General features: G+C 39.7%; 1 protein-coding gene across 2 annotated transcripts in view; it reads left to right on the top strand.

Annotated features, from left to right (window-relative positions):
• The window catches only part of LManII (Lysosomal alpha-mannosidase II), a 670,847-nt gene that overhangs the window by 272,207 nt on the left and 381,140 nt on the right, over window positions 1-17,500 (top strand). The window lies entirely within an intron of this gene.

Raw genomic sequence — 17,500 nt, 5'->3', positions numbered from 1 at the left:
TGGCTACTGGGAGCACTTCTGCTTCCCAATTCAGCGCTCTACCAACTGTGCCACCGAATCGGTGTGTGTGTGTGTGTGTGTGTGTGTGTGTGTGTGTGTGTGTGTGTGTGTGTGTGTGTGTGTGTGTGTGTGTGTGTGTGTGTGTGTGTGTGTGTGTGTGTGTGTGTGCGTGTGTATTCACTTTCACTTGGTCTTTGGATCACGTGTTGGACTCGTGATCGACAGCTATTTCCCTCCTGGAAGAGAGCTCAGAGCTCGTGTGTGTGTGTGTGTGTGTGTGTGTGTGTGTGTGTGTGTGTGTGTGTGTGTGTGTGTGTGTGTGTGTGTGTGTGTGTGTGTCTGCTTTAGGGTTAAGAGAAGAGCGTTCCACCCTACCTGTTCTATAACGTAGATAAAAAACAAATCCAGTGGCCAAGAGGTCAATGTGACGACCTGGACCCTAAAGTCCCGACCGGGAATCCAATGGTCTTTTTGATATTTTTAAGGTTCCATTTGGGAAGGGTCGTGTTTAGTTTTACAGTACCAATTCTGTCAGGTATCCAAAGACCTGATCGGTTGTTTTCCTGACACCATAGAGAATTAAGGAATAGCTTCTAACAAGAGACATAAGTATATACAGTAAATACTTATACATATCGCATAGATAAATACAGATATCTGTTCTCAACAATTAAGTTTGAAATCTTGTTTGAGGTGGATACGAGGGGTGATCAAAAAGTAATGACGGTGATACCATATATTTTCACGGTACAGAGGTAAATCCAAATAGTGGCCTACATTCCTTCAAAGTACTCCCCTCCTGCCTCTATGCAACGTTCCATCCTCTTTCGCCACTTCATGAAGCACTCACGGTACTCAGAAGCCGATATACCTCGTAGCTCTGAATTGACTGCTCGCGCCAGATCTTGGATGCGATGAAACAGCTTCCCTGCGATCGCACCCTTGATCTTTGGAAACAATAAAAAATCACAGGGGGCCAGGTCAGGCGAGTATGGTGGGTGGGGGAGAAGTGTGATCCCCTGCTGCTCCAGGAACTGCACAGTGAGGCGAGCTTTGTGGGGGGCAGCATTGTTATGGTGCAGCAAAAGGCCCGATCGGCGACGGGTTGGTGCAGTCTTGGCCTGATATTCCAGGACTCGAGGAAGGACGTGATCAGTGTAGTACTGGGCTGTGATAGTACACTGTTGAGGCATTACATCCACACACATTGGTCCTTGTGAATTGAAGAAGATGGTGAAAAGGCGCTTCCTGCTGCGAAATCCTTCCTTCAGAATCTGAGGTCGAGGTTCTTCATCACTCAACCACACCATGTTAGACTGCTTGTCTCTGGTGGTGAAGAAAGAAATCCAACACTCATCTCCGGTAGCTACATCTGAGAACCGTTTCGGACCATTTGGCTCGAATTCAGCCAGCCATAGACGACAAATCCGCACCCGTTCGCTCTTCTGCTCTTCCGTAAGCAAATGAGGTATCCATCGAGCACACTTCTTCCTCAGCCCTAAGTGTATGCACGATGTCATGTGCGCTCCCATAACTGACACCGAGCTCCAAGGATAAGAATCGAAGAGTAACAGTCGGATCTTCGTCAATGATGGCCCGCGCACGGACCGTCGTTGCTTCGGTCACGGATGTCCGAGGGCGGCCAGGACGATGATCATCTTCTAGCTGCAATTTTCCGGCTGCGAAAGCTCGAATCCAGCGGGAAACAGTTTCCAGTGATGGAGTAGACTCGGGAAAAACTTGCAACAATTCCTCTCTGATCTCCGTTGCTTTTTTCCCGAGTTTCCACCTTGTGAAAGTGTAGAATCTGCAGCCTTCTTTCGAAACATCCATGTTTCCTGTTAGAGAGGCAAACCAACAATGACACAATCGCACAGCGCAACGATAAAATGTAAGCTAGACAAACAGCGACAAGCTCAAACATGTAACAACAGGCAACACTTGCTGCCCCTTGCTCCCCGCCCCCCCAACACTTATAGTCTCTCAGCTACGAGTCCGACTGTCATTACTTTCTGATCTTCCCTAGTAAAATGGACAGAACTAGCGAATCTGAAATAAGATATTCAGTTCTTTCTCTCTACCTTTTTCTTTCTCTCTCTTCCTCTCTCCCTTTCTCTCTATCCCTCTATCTCTCTCTCTCCCCCTATGTATATATATATATATATATATATATGTATATATATATATATATATATATACATATATGTATATATATATATATATATATATATATATATATATATATGTGTGTGTGTGTGTGTGTGTGTGTGTGTGTGTGTGTGTGTGTGTGTGTGTGTGTATACATATATATAAACATATATATATAAATATGTATATGTACATATAATTTTATATATATATGTTTATATATATATATATATATATATATATATATATATATATATATATATATATGAGATCCGGCGAATTTACCGACAACAATTCATCGACTTCTCAATTTGTCGATATACACTTTTCATTGAAAAATGTTAGGTTAGGTTAGGTTAGGTTAGGTTAGGTTAGGTTAGGTTAGGTTAGGTTAGGTTAGGTTAGGTTAGGTTAGGTTGTTTGGTTTTGTTAGGTTAGGTTAGGTTAGGTTAGGTTAGGTTAGGTTAGGTTAGGTTAGGTTAGGTTAGGTTAGGTTAGGTTAGGTTAGTTTGGTTAGGTTAAAGTACGGTAGTTAGGTTAGGTTAAGTTTGGGTTAGGTTAGGTTGATTAGGTTAGGTTAGGTTGATTAGGTTAGGTTAGGTTAGGTTAGGTTAGGTTAGGTTAGGTTAGGTTAGGTTGGTTTGGTTAGGTTAGATTAGGTTAGGTTTTGGTTCGGTTAGGTTAGGTTAGGTTTTAGGTTAGGTTAGGTTAGGTTAGGTTTTAGGTTAGGTTAGGTTAGGTTAGGTTAGGTTAGGTTAGGCTAGATAAGGTTAGGTCAGGGTAGTTTAGTTTAGGTTGGTTTGGTTAGGTTAAGTTAGGTTAGGCTGGTTAGGTTAGGTTTTGGTTAGGTTAGGTTAGATTAGGTTTTAGGTTAGATTGATTAGGTTAGGTTAGCTTAGCTTAGCTTAACTTAGCTTAGCCTATGTTTGGTTAGGTTTAAGTTTGGTTAGGTTAGGTTAGGTTAGGTTAGGTGAGGTTAGTTAAGTTAGTTATATATTTCAAATTAGAAGTTTTTGTCTATGCATTGTGTATATTGATAAATTGATCATTTCGATGAATTGTCGGTGAATTGTTGTCAATAAATTTGCACAGTCGGAAATTTTTTGTCGATGAACTGTTGTTGGTGAATCGTCGTCGGTAATTTCACTTAGACCATATATATATATATATATATATATATATATATATATGTATATATATATATATGTATATATATGTATATATATACATATATATAATATATATATATATATGTATGTATATATATATATATATATATATATATGTATTTATATATATATATATGTGTGTGTGTGTGTGTGTGTGTGTGTGTGTGTGTGTGTGTGTGTGTGTGTGTGTGTGTGTGTGTGTGTGTGTGTGTGTATGTGTGTGTGTGTGTGTGTGTTCGAATGCACACATATCATGGTGTGGGTGTATCCTCGTGTGTAGGAGTATGCGTGTGTCAAAATATTGAAGATGCACAGGAGACTTGCATTACAGAAGAAAAAAAAAATCCCACATGCAAAACACTTTGTCGTGTTTTTTTTTTTTTTTTTTTTTTTTTTTTTTTTTTTTTTTTTTTTTTTTTTTTTTTTTTTTTTTTTTTTTTTACTGAAGTTTATTTCAATAGTTCGACGTGTAAAATCAGGAAGGTTCCCTGTTTTGAATCATACTACATTCACTAAGTTCGTTGTTATAGCTGAAGCATGTATATATGCGTAGTCTTTCTAGTCGTGATTTCAATTTGAAGCTGATTTCATTATCTGTGTTGAGATGGAAGAACTGTCTGTTTGTAGGATTTAAACAGAAACAAGTATCTAAATACTAAAAATGAGAGAGAAAGAAAGAGAGCATGATGCAGTGCAAGATGTAGAGGAAAACTGAGTTTGATAGGAGAGGGAAAAAGAAATAGATAGACAGAAAGGCAGACAGGCATACAGACAGTCTCACAGACAGACAGACAGACAGACATACAGGCAGGAAAACATGCATGCAGTCAGACAGTCCAACTGATAGACAGACAAACAGACAGACAGACAGACAGACAGACAAACAGTCAGATAGACAGTCAGTCTGACTGACTGATTGAAACAGGTAAGAAGAAAATAAAAAGATAAGACAGTCAAGTAGAATTGAGAGAAAAGCAGGCACGCAGAGAAACAGACAGACAAGCAGATATGCAGACATATATCACTGGAGAGGATGAGAAAGAGTTGGAGGAGTCACCGATCATCTTGTACCAGTGAAGATTTTTCAGAACCTGACAGACAGCCAGAGAGACAAACACTTAAACGAGGCGACAAAGATTTAGCTTGAATATCTGAAAAGTTTGAAGAATGATATAAACAGAAATATGTAAGCTTGATCCTCGATTCGTTCCAACTCATTCAAATTATCGAACATAAATCAGAATAGAATACAGTACATGATCATGTTAACGGGATTTATATTCCATTAACACTCATTTGCGGGCACATCCCCAAGCTGCTGTGTCAAAGAAAGAAATTAATCATTAGGAACCTGAGAAGAAGGCCAGGGAGACGAAGGGGAGAAAGAGAGAGAGAGAGAGAGAGAGAGAGAGAGAGAGAGAGAGAGAGAGAGAGAGAGATGAAGAAAAATGAGGATGAGATGGATAATAAGAAAGAAATTAATTATTAAGAACCTGAGGAGAAGACCGAGGAGAGGAAGGGGAGGAAGAAAGAAGATGAAGAAAGGAACGGAATGAGATAGGTAACAAGTTTCAGGGCATTGAATGACAGAAAGAAACGAAAGGGGGGAAAGAGAGAATTCTGAGAAGTTTGGCAGAGAACGTGGCGGGGCGGAAGAGTTGTTAAGGGGAATGAGAGGAGGAAAGGAGGAATGTGTGAGAGGTAAGAGAAGGAATAGGCGCACCAAAGTAAAAACTAAATCTAAGAAAAATCTGAAGAAGACAGGAAAAGGAGGTGGAAAAAAGAAAGAAGAAGGAAAGCTGAATTGTAAGGAAGTGGAAAAGAAAAGATTGATAAGAATGGGAGGAAGTAGAAGGAAATGTGAAGACAGAGAAGAAGAAAAAAGGAATTGGTGGAGGAAGTAGAAGGAAATGTGAAGACAGAGAAGAAGAAAAAAAAGGAATTGGTGGAGGAAGTTGAAGGAAATGTGAAGACAGAGAAGAAGAAAAAAGGAAGTGGAGGAGAAGAGATAAAGGAGGAAAATAAACCAAAGAAAAATACAGGTTGTAAATAACGCTGCGAAATGGATACTGTACCTTCCCCAGTAAATATACTGTATCACGAACTCTAACCCCTTCAGTAATGTCGAGAGCTTCAAAGGTTTTTGTTGTAATGAAAGCTCAAGTTACTCATCCAAATAAAGTGAGAAATCTTGTTCGAATAGGTTTTCAATCGATAAGGCTCGCAACCAGACTGAAATCCATTCCCCTTCCAACTAAATAAAAACGTCTTGTGTCAGCCGAAACAAAACAAAACAAAAAAGACATAAATCATACCGATAATAAAGAGATTGATTGATGCCTGAGGCATAGGGAGGAGAAGGAAGAGCTGGAGATTGCCTCCTTGTTCAAGAGGAAGAGAATATGACACCCTTGTCTGAACCAGTCTCTCTTGCCTCGTGGAATTAGGAGGCGGCACTCGAAATCATTAGAAACTTTCTAGCAAGGTGGAAGAACTCGGTAATTGAAGATGGATATCCTTCCTTGGCAGGCTGTTTGGCGTGAGTGATGATAATGGAATTGAAATAGATAAGAGGAATTCACGCAATAATTCAGATATTGCAAGATATGAGAGATTTATAACAGCAGGGTAGGAAGGATGAGAAAAAGAGAGAAACGAAAGAGAGGAGGAGAGCGGAGAGAGAGAGAGGAAGGGAGCAAGAAGAGAGATGAAAACAGAAAGTTCGAGAAAAAGATGAGGAGGAAGATATAGTGGGGAAATAAAAATATTGGAGAACAGAACTAGAGAGGGGGAAAGAAAATGTAGACAAAGAAAAAAGAGTGAAAAAGGAGGAAGGAAGGGAGAGGGAGAAGTGTTAAGAAAACAAGGTGGAAAGGGGAAGGAAAGTGATTGAAAAAATAGAAATATTGGAGAATAGAAATAACTTAACACCTTGAATGAAGGATTACACGGTGATAATCAAAACACCGGAAGACAGTTTTGGGAGATGGATGAGCTGGTGTCTAGAGCTGAAAGTGTTTCCGAGGAAGATAGAATCACATGCTTCATATCCAAACTCTCGTTCTGTTTTCTCCTATTCCTCCTAACCCTCCTCCTATTCCTCCTCTTCCTCCTCCTATTCCTCCTCCTCCTTTTTCTCCTCCTCCTCTTCTTCTTCCTCTTCCTCGGTGTCCGCCCCTTTCTCATTCCCTCCTCTATTCCCTACGTCCTCTTTCTTGATTTCCAATTGATTACAAAAGTATGAGAGGGAGGTTCAGCAAGAAGTAAGGAAGAGAGAATAAAAGAAATGAGCAAGGAAGGAAGGAAAGGGTAAAGAGCAACCCACGAAAAGAAACTATTCAAAGAAGTGGTTAAGAAAGTAGGGCACGGCACAATCAGGTTAGCACCATGGCACACAATCAATACCCCTCCAATTCTATCCCGCAATGTATTGTCTTTAATGTGGCAGACGTTGGTAATATAATGGTCATTCCATTCCCATTGGCGTTGTTGTTGTAGATTTCATCTTCGTTTTTTGCAGTGTCCTTCACCAGTAAAAGCCAATACTGACTGCAGCCAGCAGAAGCCAGAGTATTACAACATAATTCTGGCTGGGGCCGGTGAAATAGTCAAAATCGGGACGTCAAATACACATGAAATGTGCTTTGTACACATAAGCAGGCCGAGTATGTAAACACACAGTTGATGCCTTGTGCGATGAGCGTACTTAACCTAAACTGATTTAACCTAGCTTAGCCTAGACTAATCCAACATAACCTAACTTAACCTAACCAAACATCACTTGACCTGACCTAACCTAACCTAACCTAACCTATCCTACCCTATCCTATCCTAACCTAACTTAACCTAATTCAACCTAATTCAACCTAAAGTAACCCAACATAACATAACTTAATCACCTGACCTGATCTGACCTGACCTAGTCTAACCTAGCTAACCTAACCTAACCTAACTTAATCTAACCTAACCTAACTGTAACCGAACCTAACCTAACCTGACCTGACCTAACCTGACCTAACCTTGTCTAACCTAACCTTGTAGTGATATAAGTTACTACATAATGGTGAAAGTGCATGTCAGTGAGAGAAAGGAATTATTTAAACTCCAATTCTCTCGGACTTGTTTATTGGAAATATAATGCGAATATAGGTGACCAAAGCCGATGTCATATCGGCGAAACATAATTCTTTATGCAAGAATGACATAATGCACATTTAATAGCACCACGACTGTGTTTATAAATTACAATTTAAGTTTTGTCGAATAATAATACTAATATTTACATACATTTACACAGATATGAGAGACGTAACAGTATCAATAATGTTATATATCCATAATAAAAGTTTTAGCGGGGTGACAATATTAATAAATAAAAATGACTTGTGGTACGTGAATTCTACAGAAAACGAATCTTCAAGGCATGACCTTGCTACATTATAACCCCACCCACCCCTCACCCACCCAGGTGACGAGGTAGGAGGAACGAGACCTTCCGGACACGAGTTTGGGTGGCAAGTGAAGTATCTGCTACCTTGGTGTGAGGTATGTTCGTGTCCTCAAGGAGCAGATAGGCACCCGTACATATTCAAACAGTTTTCGGGATGTCCGCAGGGTGGACGGGGATCTGGTGAAAGGCTTTCACGAGGTCGTTCCTGGAGAAGATGGTGCAACCGGAGAGTTCCTGGATGTTGGGAACAGGATACCTGTTCTCGACAGGTGAGTTGAGAGCACGGTAGTCTCCACATGATCGTAGGTTACCATTCTTCTTAGGGACTATGTGAAATGCACTGGACCAGTTGCTGGAACTAGGACGGATGATGCCTTAGCGCATAAGTGATTCAAACTCTTACTTGGCTAGTTTTAAACGCTCAGGAGTTAAGCAGCGAGCTTTGGCTTGAGTTGGTGGTCCAGTAGTTTCAATAAAATGAGAAACGTAACATAACATAACATAACATAACATAACACAACATAATATTACATAACATAGCCTTACCTAACCTGACCTAACCTAACCTAACCTTACCTAACCTGACCTAACCTAACCTTACCTAACCTAATCTAACCAACCTATTTTAACCTAACCTAACCTAACATAATTTAACCTAACCTAACCTAGCTTAACCCAACCTAACCTAACCTAACCTAACTTAACCTAGAATAACGTTACCTAACCAAACCTAACCTAACCCAATCTAACCTAACCTGATCTAACAAAATCTAACTTAATCCAATTTAACCTAACCTAACCTATCCTAACCTGACCTAACCTAACCTAACGTAATCTAGCCCAGTGTACCCTACCATGTCCTTCCGGACAAATTAGTGCGGAAGGACATTGTAGGGTACACTGGGCTTTGTACATGCGTATTACACCTCATCCCAGTTTCGCCAGAAGTCCAGAGATACCGTTGCGTGGTAATTGACTTCGTCTGTAAATAAATATTGAAAAGGCTAAGGTTGTGTAGGACTTTGTTATCTGTAATATTTGCACACCATGATCTCTACCCATACTAATGCCAATTTATTACCTGATTCATATGGATTATAATGTACATATATATACACATACATACATATACCAAGGCTTTTTCCCCCTTCCAAGGGAGGTAGCCAAAAAGGGAAAGGCATAAAAACACTCCCACCCATTTCATCCCTAAATACCCTCCACACCCCTCCCACCCTTCCTCTCATCTGAGCACCTCCTGGATGACGGGTCATCCCTGCACCCTGCCCACCGCCCTGGGTCAGAAACAGTGTCGCAAGACACAGTACATCCACAGCAAGGCCGCTTCATTTAATCGGCGACCCCCCCCCTCTCCGTCCCCCTTTGCATATAAGGCGAGGACGGGGAGAAATCCCTTCGGGCTGCGTCAAAATTTACTCACACATACTACCCCACCCCCACCCCCCCGCCCATTCCTCCTCATGCAGTCACAACATCATCCATATACAACCATTCTCCACTCACCTCTGTCTTCCGTCCTCTCCCTTCCTTCCTCAACAGACATTCCCCTCTTCCCCAAAGCCCCCTTCACCCCATCCATCCACCTCATCCTAGGACGTCCCCTCATGTTCACTCCCTCCACATCTGCCTTCCATACCTCTTTTACTAGTCTTTCTTCACTCATTCTTTCCATGTGTCCAAACCATCCTAATATTCTTTCATCAACCCTATCTCCCAAATCCTTTTTTACCCCTGTTCTCCTCCTCACCTCCTCATTTCTCACTCTATCCGTCCTATTAACCCCCACCATACTTCTTAGACACTTAATCTCAAACACATTTAAATTCCTTCTCTCTTCTTCTCTTATGTTCCACGTTTCTGCCCCATACAGTGCTGTTGGCACAATCGCTCCTTCATACAGTCTCCTCTTCGCATCCATTCCCAAATGTCTATTCCTCATTACACTCTTTAAACAACCAAGGCATTTACTTGCTTCTCTCAATCTACATTCTACCTCCACCTTCACTCCACCTTTTCCTGCTACACTTGCACCCAAGTATCTAAAACTATCCACTTCCTCCAGTCGCTCTCCCTTAATGTTCACTTCCAGTCTACTGCCACTTTCACCCCTTGTACATCTCATCACCTTACTTTTACCCACATACTTTTACAACACAAAAATTATCTAAATCCCTTGTCAGGGAAATTTACATTATATAATAATGAAATATAGATCTGAAGGAGCTTGAATTATGAAATTATTAATATTACTTTCTCAGAAGTGTTGGCAGCTATTCACACTTAATTCAAAAGAGTAAACAACAGATTGGTTGTCGTAATTACAGTGATAGCTAATACCGGCCACATAAATACACGTCTAAGGCAATTCTTAGTATTAATGTATGTACCCAATAGTCTGATACTATCAACACCTATGAAATAGACAACCAAGTTTAAGTGCTTGTATGCAAGTATACTATACACTATAATTTTACATGAGTGGTAATGATATCATGGAACTAAGACATTACTTGTTTGAGAATTTCTTGGCAACCTCATTGACCTTTTTTTTTATTTATTTTTTTTATTATTATAATTTTTTTTTTTTTTTTTTTTTTTTTACTGCCGTACAAGATCCAGCAAGAAATTTATCTAGCTCAAAAAAATCTACAGTCATTCACTACGGTGGTGTCGTTTTAAGTCCAGCAAAGTAATTCCTTTGTGTTATCACGAATACTATTTGCACTTGGTTAAGAGGAAAAATATCCTTTTAGATCTAGATATAAATCAAATTACCTCTCACGTGATGAACGTAAAATAAAATAGAAATAATTAAGATATTGATGACTGAAGTGAATATGTGTACATATGTTAAGAAAGCATATGTACGATTTTGTGATACGAAGGTTCAAGCAAATCATTTCTTACTTCTTTCAGTTGCAAATATATATTTCACTGTTGAGTGTACATTTCTTTACGCAATAATTCTCTTTCAATCAAAGTAAATTTTGTAAGCAAAACTGTATTGGTGCAACAACGACGAAAGGCATATTTGTGGAATTCTAATGTGTCATTCATAGGGTACATGCGCCTATAGTGATATCTGTTTGTATTACAACCCAAGACTAGAAGACATTATATTGACTTATTTGTGCGAATTCATTGTTAAGAACCTTTGTACGCCTAAAATGAAAAATATTCCAAATAGGCAATGTGAGCAAAAAGGAAATTCCTGTAGATCTATACAGACTTCAATGTAGAACATTATGTTAGTAATTCAGCAAATTACCAAATATATTCATCTTGTCAGCATACCTATCATTATTATTTACTAACATTTCTCCGACCAGATTCACATGAAAACGTATTAATGTATCATTCATCTTGAAACTGGCGGCCTAATGCATGCATTTTATATGCAAGCAACAAGATTGAGTGAGACACTTTCATCTCTTTCTGTCCACCGCCGCTCCTAATGCAAACTTTGCTTCGATACAAGGAACCTGAAAGTATATCATATCACAAAATATATTTCACTCTAATTGGTGTCTACAGTACAAACGCACCACAAGTGATTACATAATAGAATCATTAGTAGTTGTATCCCGTTGTACTGCATATTGATTCCAACCTAATCGTTGTACTGCATATTGATTCCAACCAAACCTAACTTTCGTATGTGAGAGTACTCACTATTCTATTTTGGTTGCGACTAAATTATTCAGTTCTGTCTTACCGTTTTGGTAGGAAAAAATCTCATAACACCAACAATCCCAAAAGAATACTTAAGAGTATCTAACACATGTATTTAAACGACATGTAGGATTCTGAACAATAAAAATACAGAAATAATAATTGAAAAGCTCAGCTTTCAATGAACGTTAACAATGAAACATATTTGACGTCTAATCACACAATGTGCGAGATCAAAGGGAAGACTCCCTTTCCACGAAATTCAGTCCTCTCCTCGTAGCCGACGACACAAAAGAAAAAAGTGAAGGAAGAGACAAAACCAAAAGATATTGCGAAAGATGGGGGGGATATTCGTGCGTTGCCGTGAGGTGTTGCGAGGCACCAACGCCCCGGACATGTGATTGATTGACGACGGGCACGAATGCCTATGGAAAAATTCATCATAAGACCCACGGTTTCTTCACTTCTTTATTTTTATTTTGATGTTTTTGTTGTGTTTTCATTCATAGCAGTAGGAGTGACTCTTCATCTGTCATTAGAAGAATTATTTACACTTTTTTCATTTATATAGCTATCATTTCTCTAATAGGGATCAGTATTGTATTTTCATTTTAATGTTTTTATTGTGTCTCACTAGGACAGTTATGTACACTTTATATATATATACATATATATATATATATATATGTGTGTGTGTGTGTGTGTGTGTGTGTGTGTGTGTGTGTGTGTGTGTGTGTGTGTGTGTGTGTGTGTGTGTGTGTGTGTGTGTGTGTGAGTGTGTGTGTGTGTGTGTGTGTGTGTGTGTGTGTGTGTGTGTGTGTGTGTGTGTATATACATATATATATATATATATATATATATATATATATATATATATGTAATTTCTCTGATAGAGAGGAGTATTGTATTTTGTATTAAGTATTACATATCCTCCCGTGGAGGAGATTATGATAATATCACAATATTTGATGAACGAATCAGTAATTCTAAATAACACAATATTTCTTAACCTTCTCAAACCGGCAGTGGTAAGATGAAGAGTCTACGTCGGGAGGTGCGTATATGCGAGCAAAGCCGTCACCATTGTCTTACGCGTTTCTTGGATTGTTGGGGCAAGTAACATTAACAGGTGGGAATCGGAGAATCCCCAAGAGAGGTACACTCCTCGTGAAGAACGCCTTCCCATGCGTTTCATTAACCACTTCATGGTGACGAGCCTTATAGACTTTCTTTGTTCACAAGACGATAGATTGTTTTATCTAGGTGAAGGACGTGTTGACAACAACATGAAGTCTCAATCAGTTAAGACCCGTTTTGTCCTAAAACTCAGCGGAATGTAGTCGCCAGGCCGGAAAGAGAAAATCCTATAAGAATACATCTCAGCCTTCTTGAAAAGGTTCATGAAGGAACAATTAAGTAAAGGTATGACTCAGTTATATGAATCATCCTGCCATGAAAGTAGGGAGTGCTATGCTGATTATGGATGATGGACTAGCGCGATCAACTACCTCAAAGGAATTGAGCGAGTCAGCCACGGGAGACATGGCTCGCTTGGAATGAGAGAAGCGGGTGGAAGGGGTCGACGGAGGTGCTGGTCTTCGTCCAGGTTGTTATCTGTTGTAGCTTTCTGCCGAGATATGTTTCAGATATGAACGCCAGAATGTCCTTTCTTTGCACTCCATCATGACTATACAATTTCACAGTTTCTGTACCGATTTGCTTAATTGCAAATTCCAAGAACACATATCTTCAGAGTTTCTGTACCGATTTGCTTAATTGCAAATTCCAAGAACACATATCTTCAGAGTTTCTGTACCGATTTGCTTAATTGCAAATTCCAAGAACACATATCACTGCCTCGAAGTTCCTATAAGTTCACTCCCTTCAACTTTTCCAATCTTCACGCCACGATACATGCTACTGAAGGGCCCCTTTCCCACTCTCTTTCCTCGGGCCTTTCAAATCTCACATTGAGCTTCGCGAAGTAGATTTTTAGTTCGGTCCTGGAAGAGGGTTGAGACTATAACTTTTAACAGGATTTTTTTAGCAACAGCAAACAAAGTAACGCCTATGTTGTTGGCACAGAGATCATTAAATGCGTTTTTCTTGATGATGTTCACTTCTGTCTTGTCTTATGATAAAGTCTTAGCATCCCATATAATGATGATGGGCCCGTGAAGGCTTTCTGCAACTTAAAACCCAATTAATTCCGTCATTACCTGGGTACTTGTTTTTATTTTATCTTTTTTTTTCATACATACATATACCAAAGGCTTTTTTCATCCTTACGAGGGAGGTAGCTAAAAAACAAAGGCATAAAAACCACTCCCACCCATTCCATCACTATCACACTCCACTCCTCTCCCCTTCCTCCCTCCCTCTCATATTGGCACCTCCTGGATGACGGGTCATCCCTGCATCTTGTCCACTGCCCTGGGACAGAAGCAGTGTCACAAGACACAGCACATCCACAGCAAGGCCGCTTCATTAAATCGGCGACCCCCCTCTCCGTCCCCTCTTGCAGAAAAGGAGAAAACGGGGAGAAATCCCTTCGGGCTGGGTCAATTTATTTCTCGCACATACTCCCTCACCCCCAGTCCCCACCCATTACATCTCATGTATCATAGCATCATCCATATACTACCATTCTTCATTCACCCCTATCTTCTGTCCTCTCCCGTCCATCCTCAACAGATATTTCCCTCTTTCCCAAAGCCCCTTTTACCCCATCCATCCATCTCATCCTAGGTTGGCCCCTCATGTTCACTCATTCCACCTCTGCCTTCCACGCCTCTTTTACTAGTCTTTCTTCACTCATTCTTCCCATGTGTTAATACCATCCCAATACTCTTTCATCAACCCTATCTCCCAACTCCCTTTCCACCCCCGTTCTCCTCCTCACCTCATTTCTCACTCTATCCATCCTAGTAACCGCTATCATACTTCTCAGACACCTCATCTCAAACACATTCAAACTCCTTCTCTCTTCCTTTCTTATGTTTCATGTTTCTGCCCCATACAGTGCTGTCGGCACAATCACTCCTTCATACAATCTCCTCTTAGTATCCATTCCCAAATGTCTATTTCTCATTACACTTTTTAATCCACCAAGGCATCTACTCATTTCTCTCAATCTACATTCTACCTTCACCTCCACTCCCCCCCTTTCCTTCCACATTCGCCCCCAAATAACCAAAAATATCCACTTCCTCCAGTCTCTCTCCCTTAATACTCACTTGCAGCCTGCTGCCACTTTCTCCCCTTGTACATCTCATCACCTTACATTTACCCACATTTATCTTCAACTTTCTTCTTTCGCATACCTTCTCAAACTCCGTCACTAACTTCCTCAATCCCTCCTCTGATCCTGCTATAAGCGCAGTGTCGTCCGCAAACAACAACTGGTTTATCTCCCACTTTCCTCCATTTTCTTTCACCATCTCCAATCCCTTGCATTTACCTCTCGCACCACCCCATCCATGTAGAAATTAGCCAGAGCGACATAACACATACCTGCCGATGTCCCACCTTTACCTCAAACCACTCACTCTCTCCATTTCTAATACTGACACATGCTCTACTACTCTCGTATAAACTCTTGACAGCTCCTAAAAGCTTTCCTCCTATCCCATATATTTGCAATACCTCCCACAGTGCCTTCCTGTCTACCCTGTTATAAGCCTTTTCCAAATCCACAAAAGCCCAAAAACCATCCTTACCTTTTCCTATATATTTCTCATATATCTGTCTTACCACAAAAATTTAATCTACTCAACCTCTACCTGTCCTAAACCCACACTGTTTCTCACCAATTACTCTCTGTCCCTCTCGTAATCCTCTCAATCAAGATCCTCTCATAAGCCTTCCCAACTACACTTAACAAGCTGAACCCTCTGAAACTACTATATTCACACTTGTCCTCTTTTCCCTTGTAAAGTGAAACTATACGGGCACTCCTCCAGTCCTTCGGCACTCTACCCTCTCTTAAATAAACATTAAATAACCTCACCAACCAGTCCACCATCACTTTACCTCCTTTTTTCAAACATTCTTTATGGCATCCATCCAACCCAGGTGCCTTACCTACTCTCATCATCTTAACAGCTGGTTTCACTTCATCTTTCCTTATTTCTCCTTCATTTTCCTCACTCATCACGCTCATTTTCTGAGCGCTTCCCACTGCAACTACCTTTCTCTCCCTATCCTCATTCACATTTAGCAACTCCCTAAAATACTCTGCCCATCTTCCTCTCACTGCCTTCTCTTCCGTTATCATCTCTCCATCTGCACCTTTTACCTTTTCTTCTCTACTTGATTCGCCTCCTCTTCCTCTCTTAATTTCTTTCCAAAACATCTTTTTATTACTTTCAAAATTTTCTGTCATACTCTTACCCCATTTCACATCTGCTCTCTTCTTTGCCTCCTTTATCTTATGCTTTACTTATGTTCCCTTTTCTTTGTACCTCTCATGACTCCTCGTCCTATTTTGTAACGAATCTGTGAAAGCTCGGTTCTTCTCTTCTACACCCTTCTTTGCTTCCTCATCCCACCACTCACTACCCTTCCTTCTATTTCCTCCCATCCTCCTTGTTCCATACACAATCTTTGCACACCTTGTGACTCCCTCCTTGAACCATCTCCATTCCTCCTCCACTCCTAGTTCTACTCTACCCTTCACTCCCTCCTACTCCTCTCTCAGCTTCTTCTTGTACTCCTTTTCCTTTTCTTTCTCATTTAAGCAGTTCACTCTAAGCACCTCCCTACCTTTTGTCTTTTTCCTCTTTTTCAATCTATCCTCCATTCTCAACTTACTTTCCACCAGAAAATAATCTGATATTCCCCCACTCAGTCCCTCGATGGGAGTTTAAATTTCTCGCAGCTAGGGAGGCTCGTCGAAGCTGTTCAGGATGGAAAAAAAAATATAAAGATGTTTTATTTTGTCGATCTGGTGAGATTTTCCTAGGTGAGGAATGTCAAACAATTTTGTACACTTAGTCTGAGAATTTGTTGACTGACCTTGTAAAGTGTTGTTCCATGGTTTAGCCTCGCTGGAATAATGTTTCTTATCTGTGGGTTGTCTGCTGTTTTATCTGCATCACAGATGCAGGAAACATTATTTATGGCAGCATAATTTTTATTAGGATGGCCTTTTTCACACATCCTTTGTAACTCATATAGCAAAGGTTTTTTGAGGTTTGTGATATGATATTGCATAGGCATATTTTAGGTGACCGGGAGTGTTGGTTTTTTATTCCGTTTTCTTGGGAATCTAAAAACCTCCACAGATAATGCATACACTATTGCGTTAAACCCTTTCTACTTGCTTGTTTTTATTACTCTTGTCAAATGTGGTGTGGAGTTTTTGTAAGACTCTTGGAGTGTTTTGCAGTTTATAGAAAAGTGAGCAATTGAGCTCTCTGCAGGTTGATGCCTGTGGTGCATCTAATGAGTCTATGGTCGATCCTACACAATGCAGCTCCCATTGTCTTAGTAGTCATCACATATTTTCTATCGTCATGTCAGGCAATGATATAGTCAAGACGATACGTGTCGTTCGAGAATATTACTTTGACATTGTAAAATTGCTTTTATCTAAAAAAAAAAAAAAAAAAAAAAAAAGCGTTTACAAAGGATTACAAAGGCGGAGCATAACTATGTCGGACGCGAAAAAATATATATTACTGATAAATAAAAAAAAATAAAACATAAATAAATAGAATAAAATGGAAATTACAATAATATAAATAATAATTAGATAAAATAAATAAGTACATAGGTATAGTTATAATAAACAAGTAAATATTAAATAATAATAAATTTACAGATAAATAATAATAAATAAAAATCAAGCAAATAATAAACAGACAAATAATAACAAACAAATAAACAAATAATATAGAATAAATGGCAGTCATTACAGCATCTTCCTGTAATGACCCCCATAGATATACAGGTGAGATTGATATTTTGAATGGAGAATCATGATAGTTTGAAACCACTGTTGGTGATCTTTCTTATCCTGTATTTACCAACAGCCCATTCC

This window comes from Oratosquilla oratoria, chromosome 19 (assembly GCF_046742065.1).
Source record: "Oratosquilla oratoria isolate Oo_2021 chromosome 19, ASM4674206v1, whole genome shotgun sequence".
Classification (NCBI taxonomy): domain Eukaryota; kingdom Metazoa; phylum Arthropoda; class Malacostraca; order Stomatopoda; family Squillidae; genus Oratosquilla; species Oratosquilla oratoria.
Note: the sequence above shows the minus strand (reverse complement) of the source record. Positions and strands in the feature narration are given on the sequence as shown.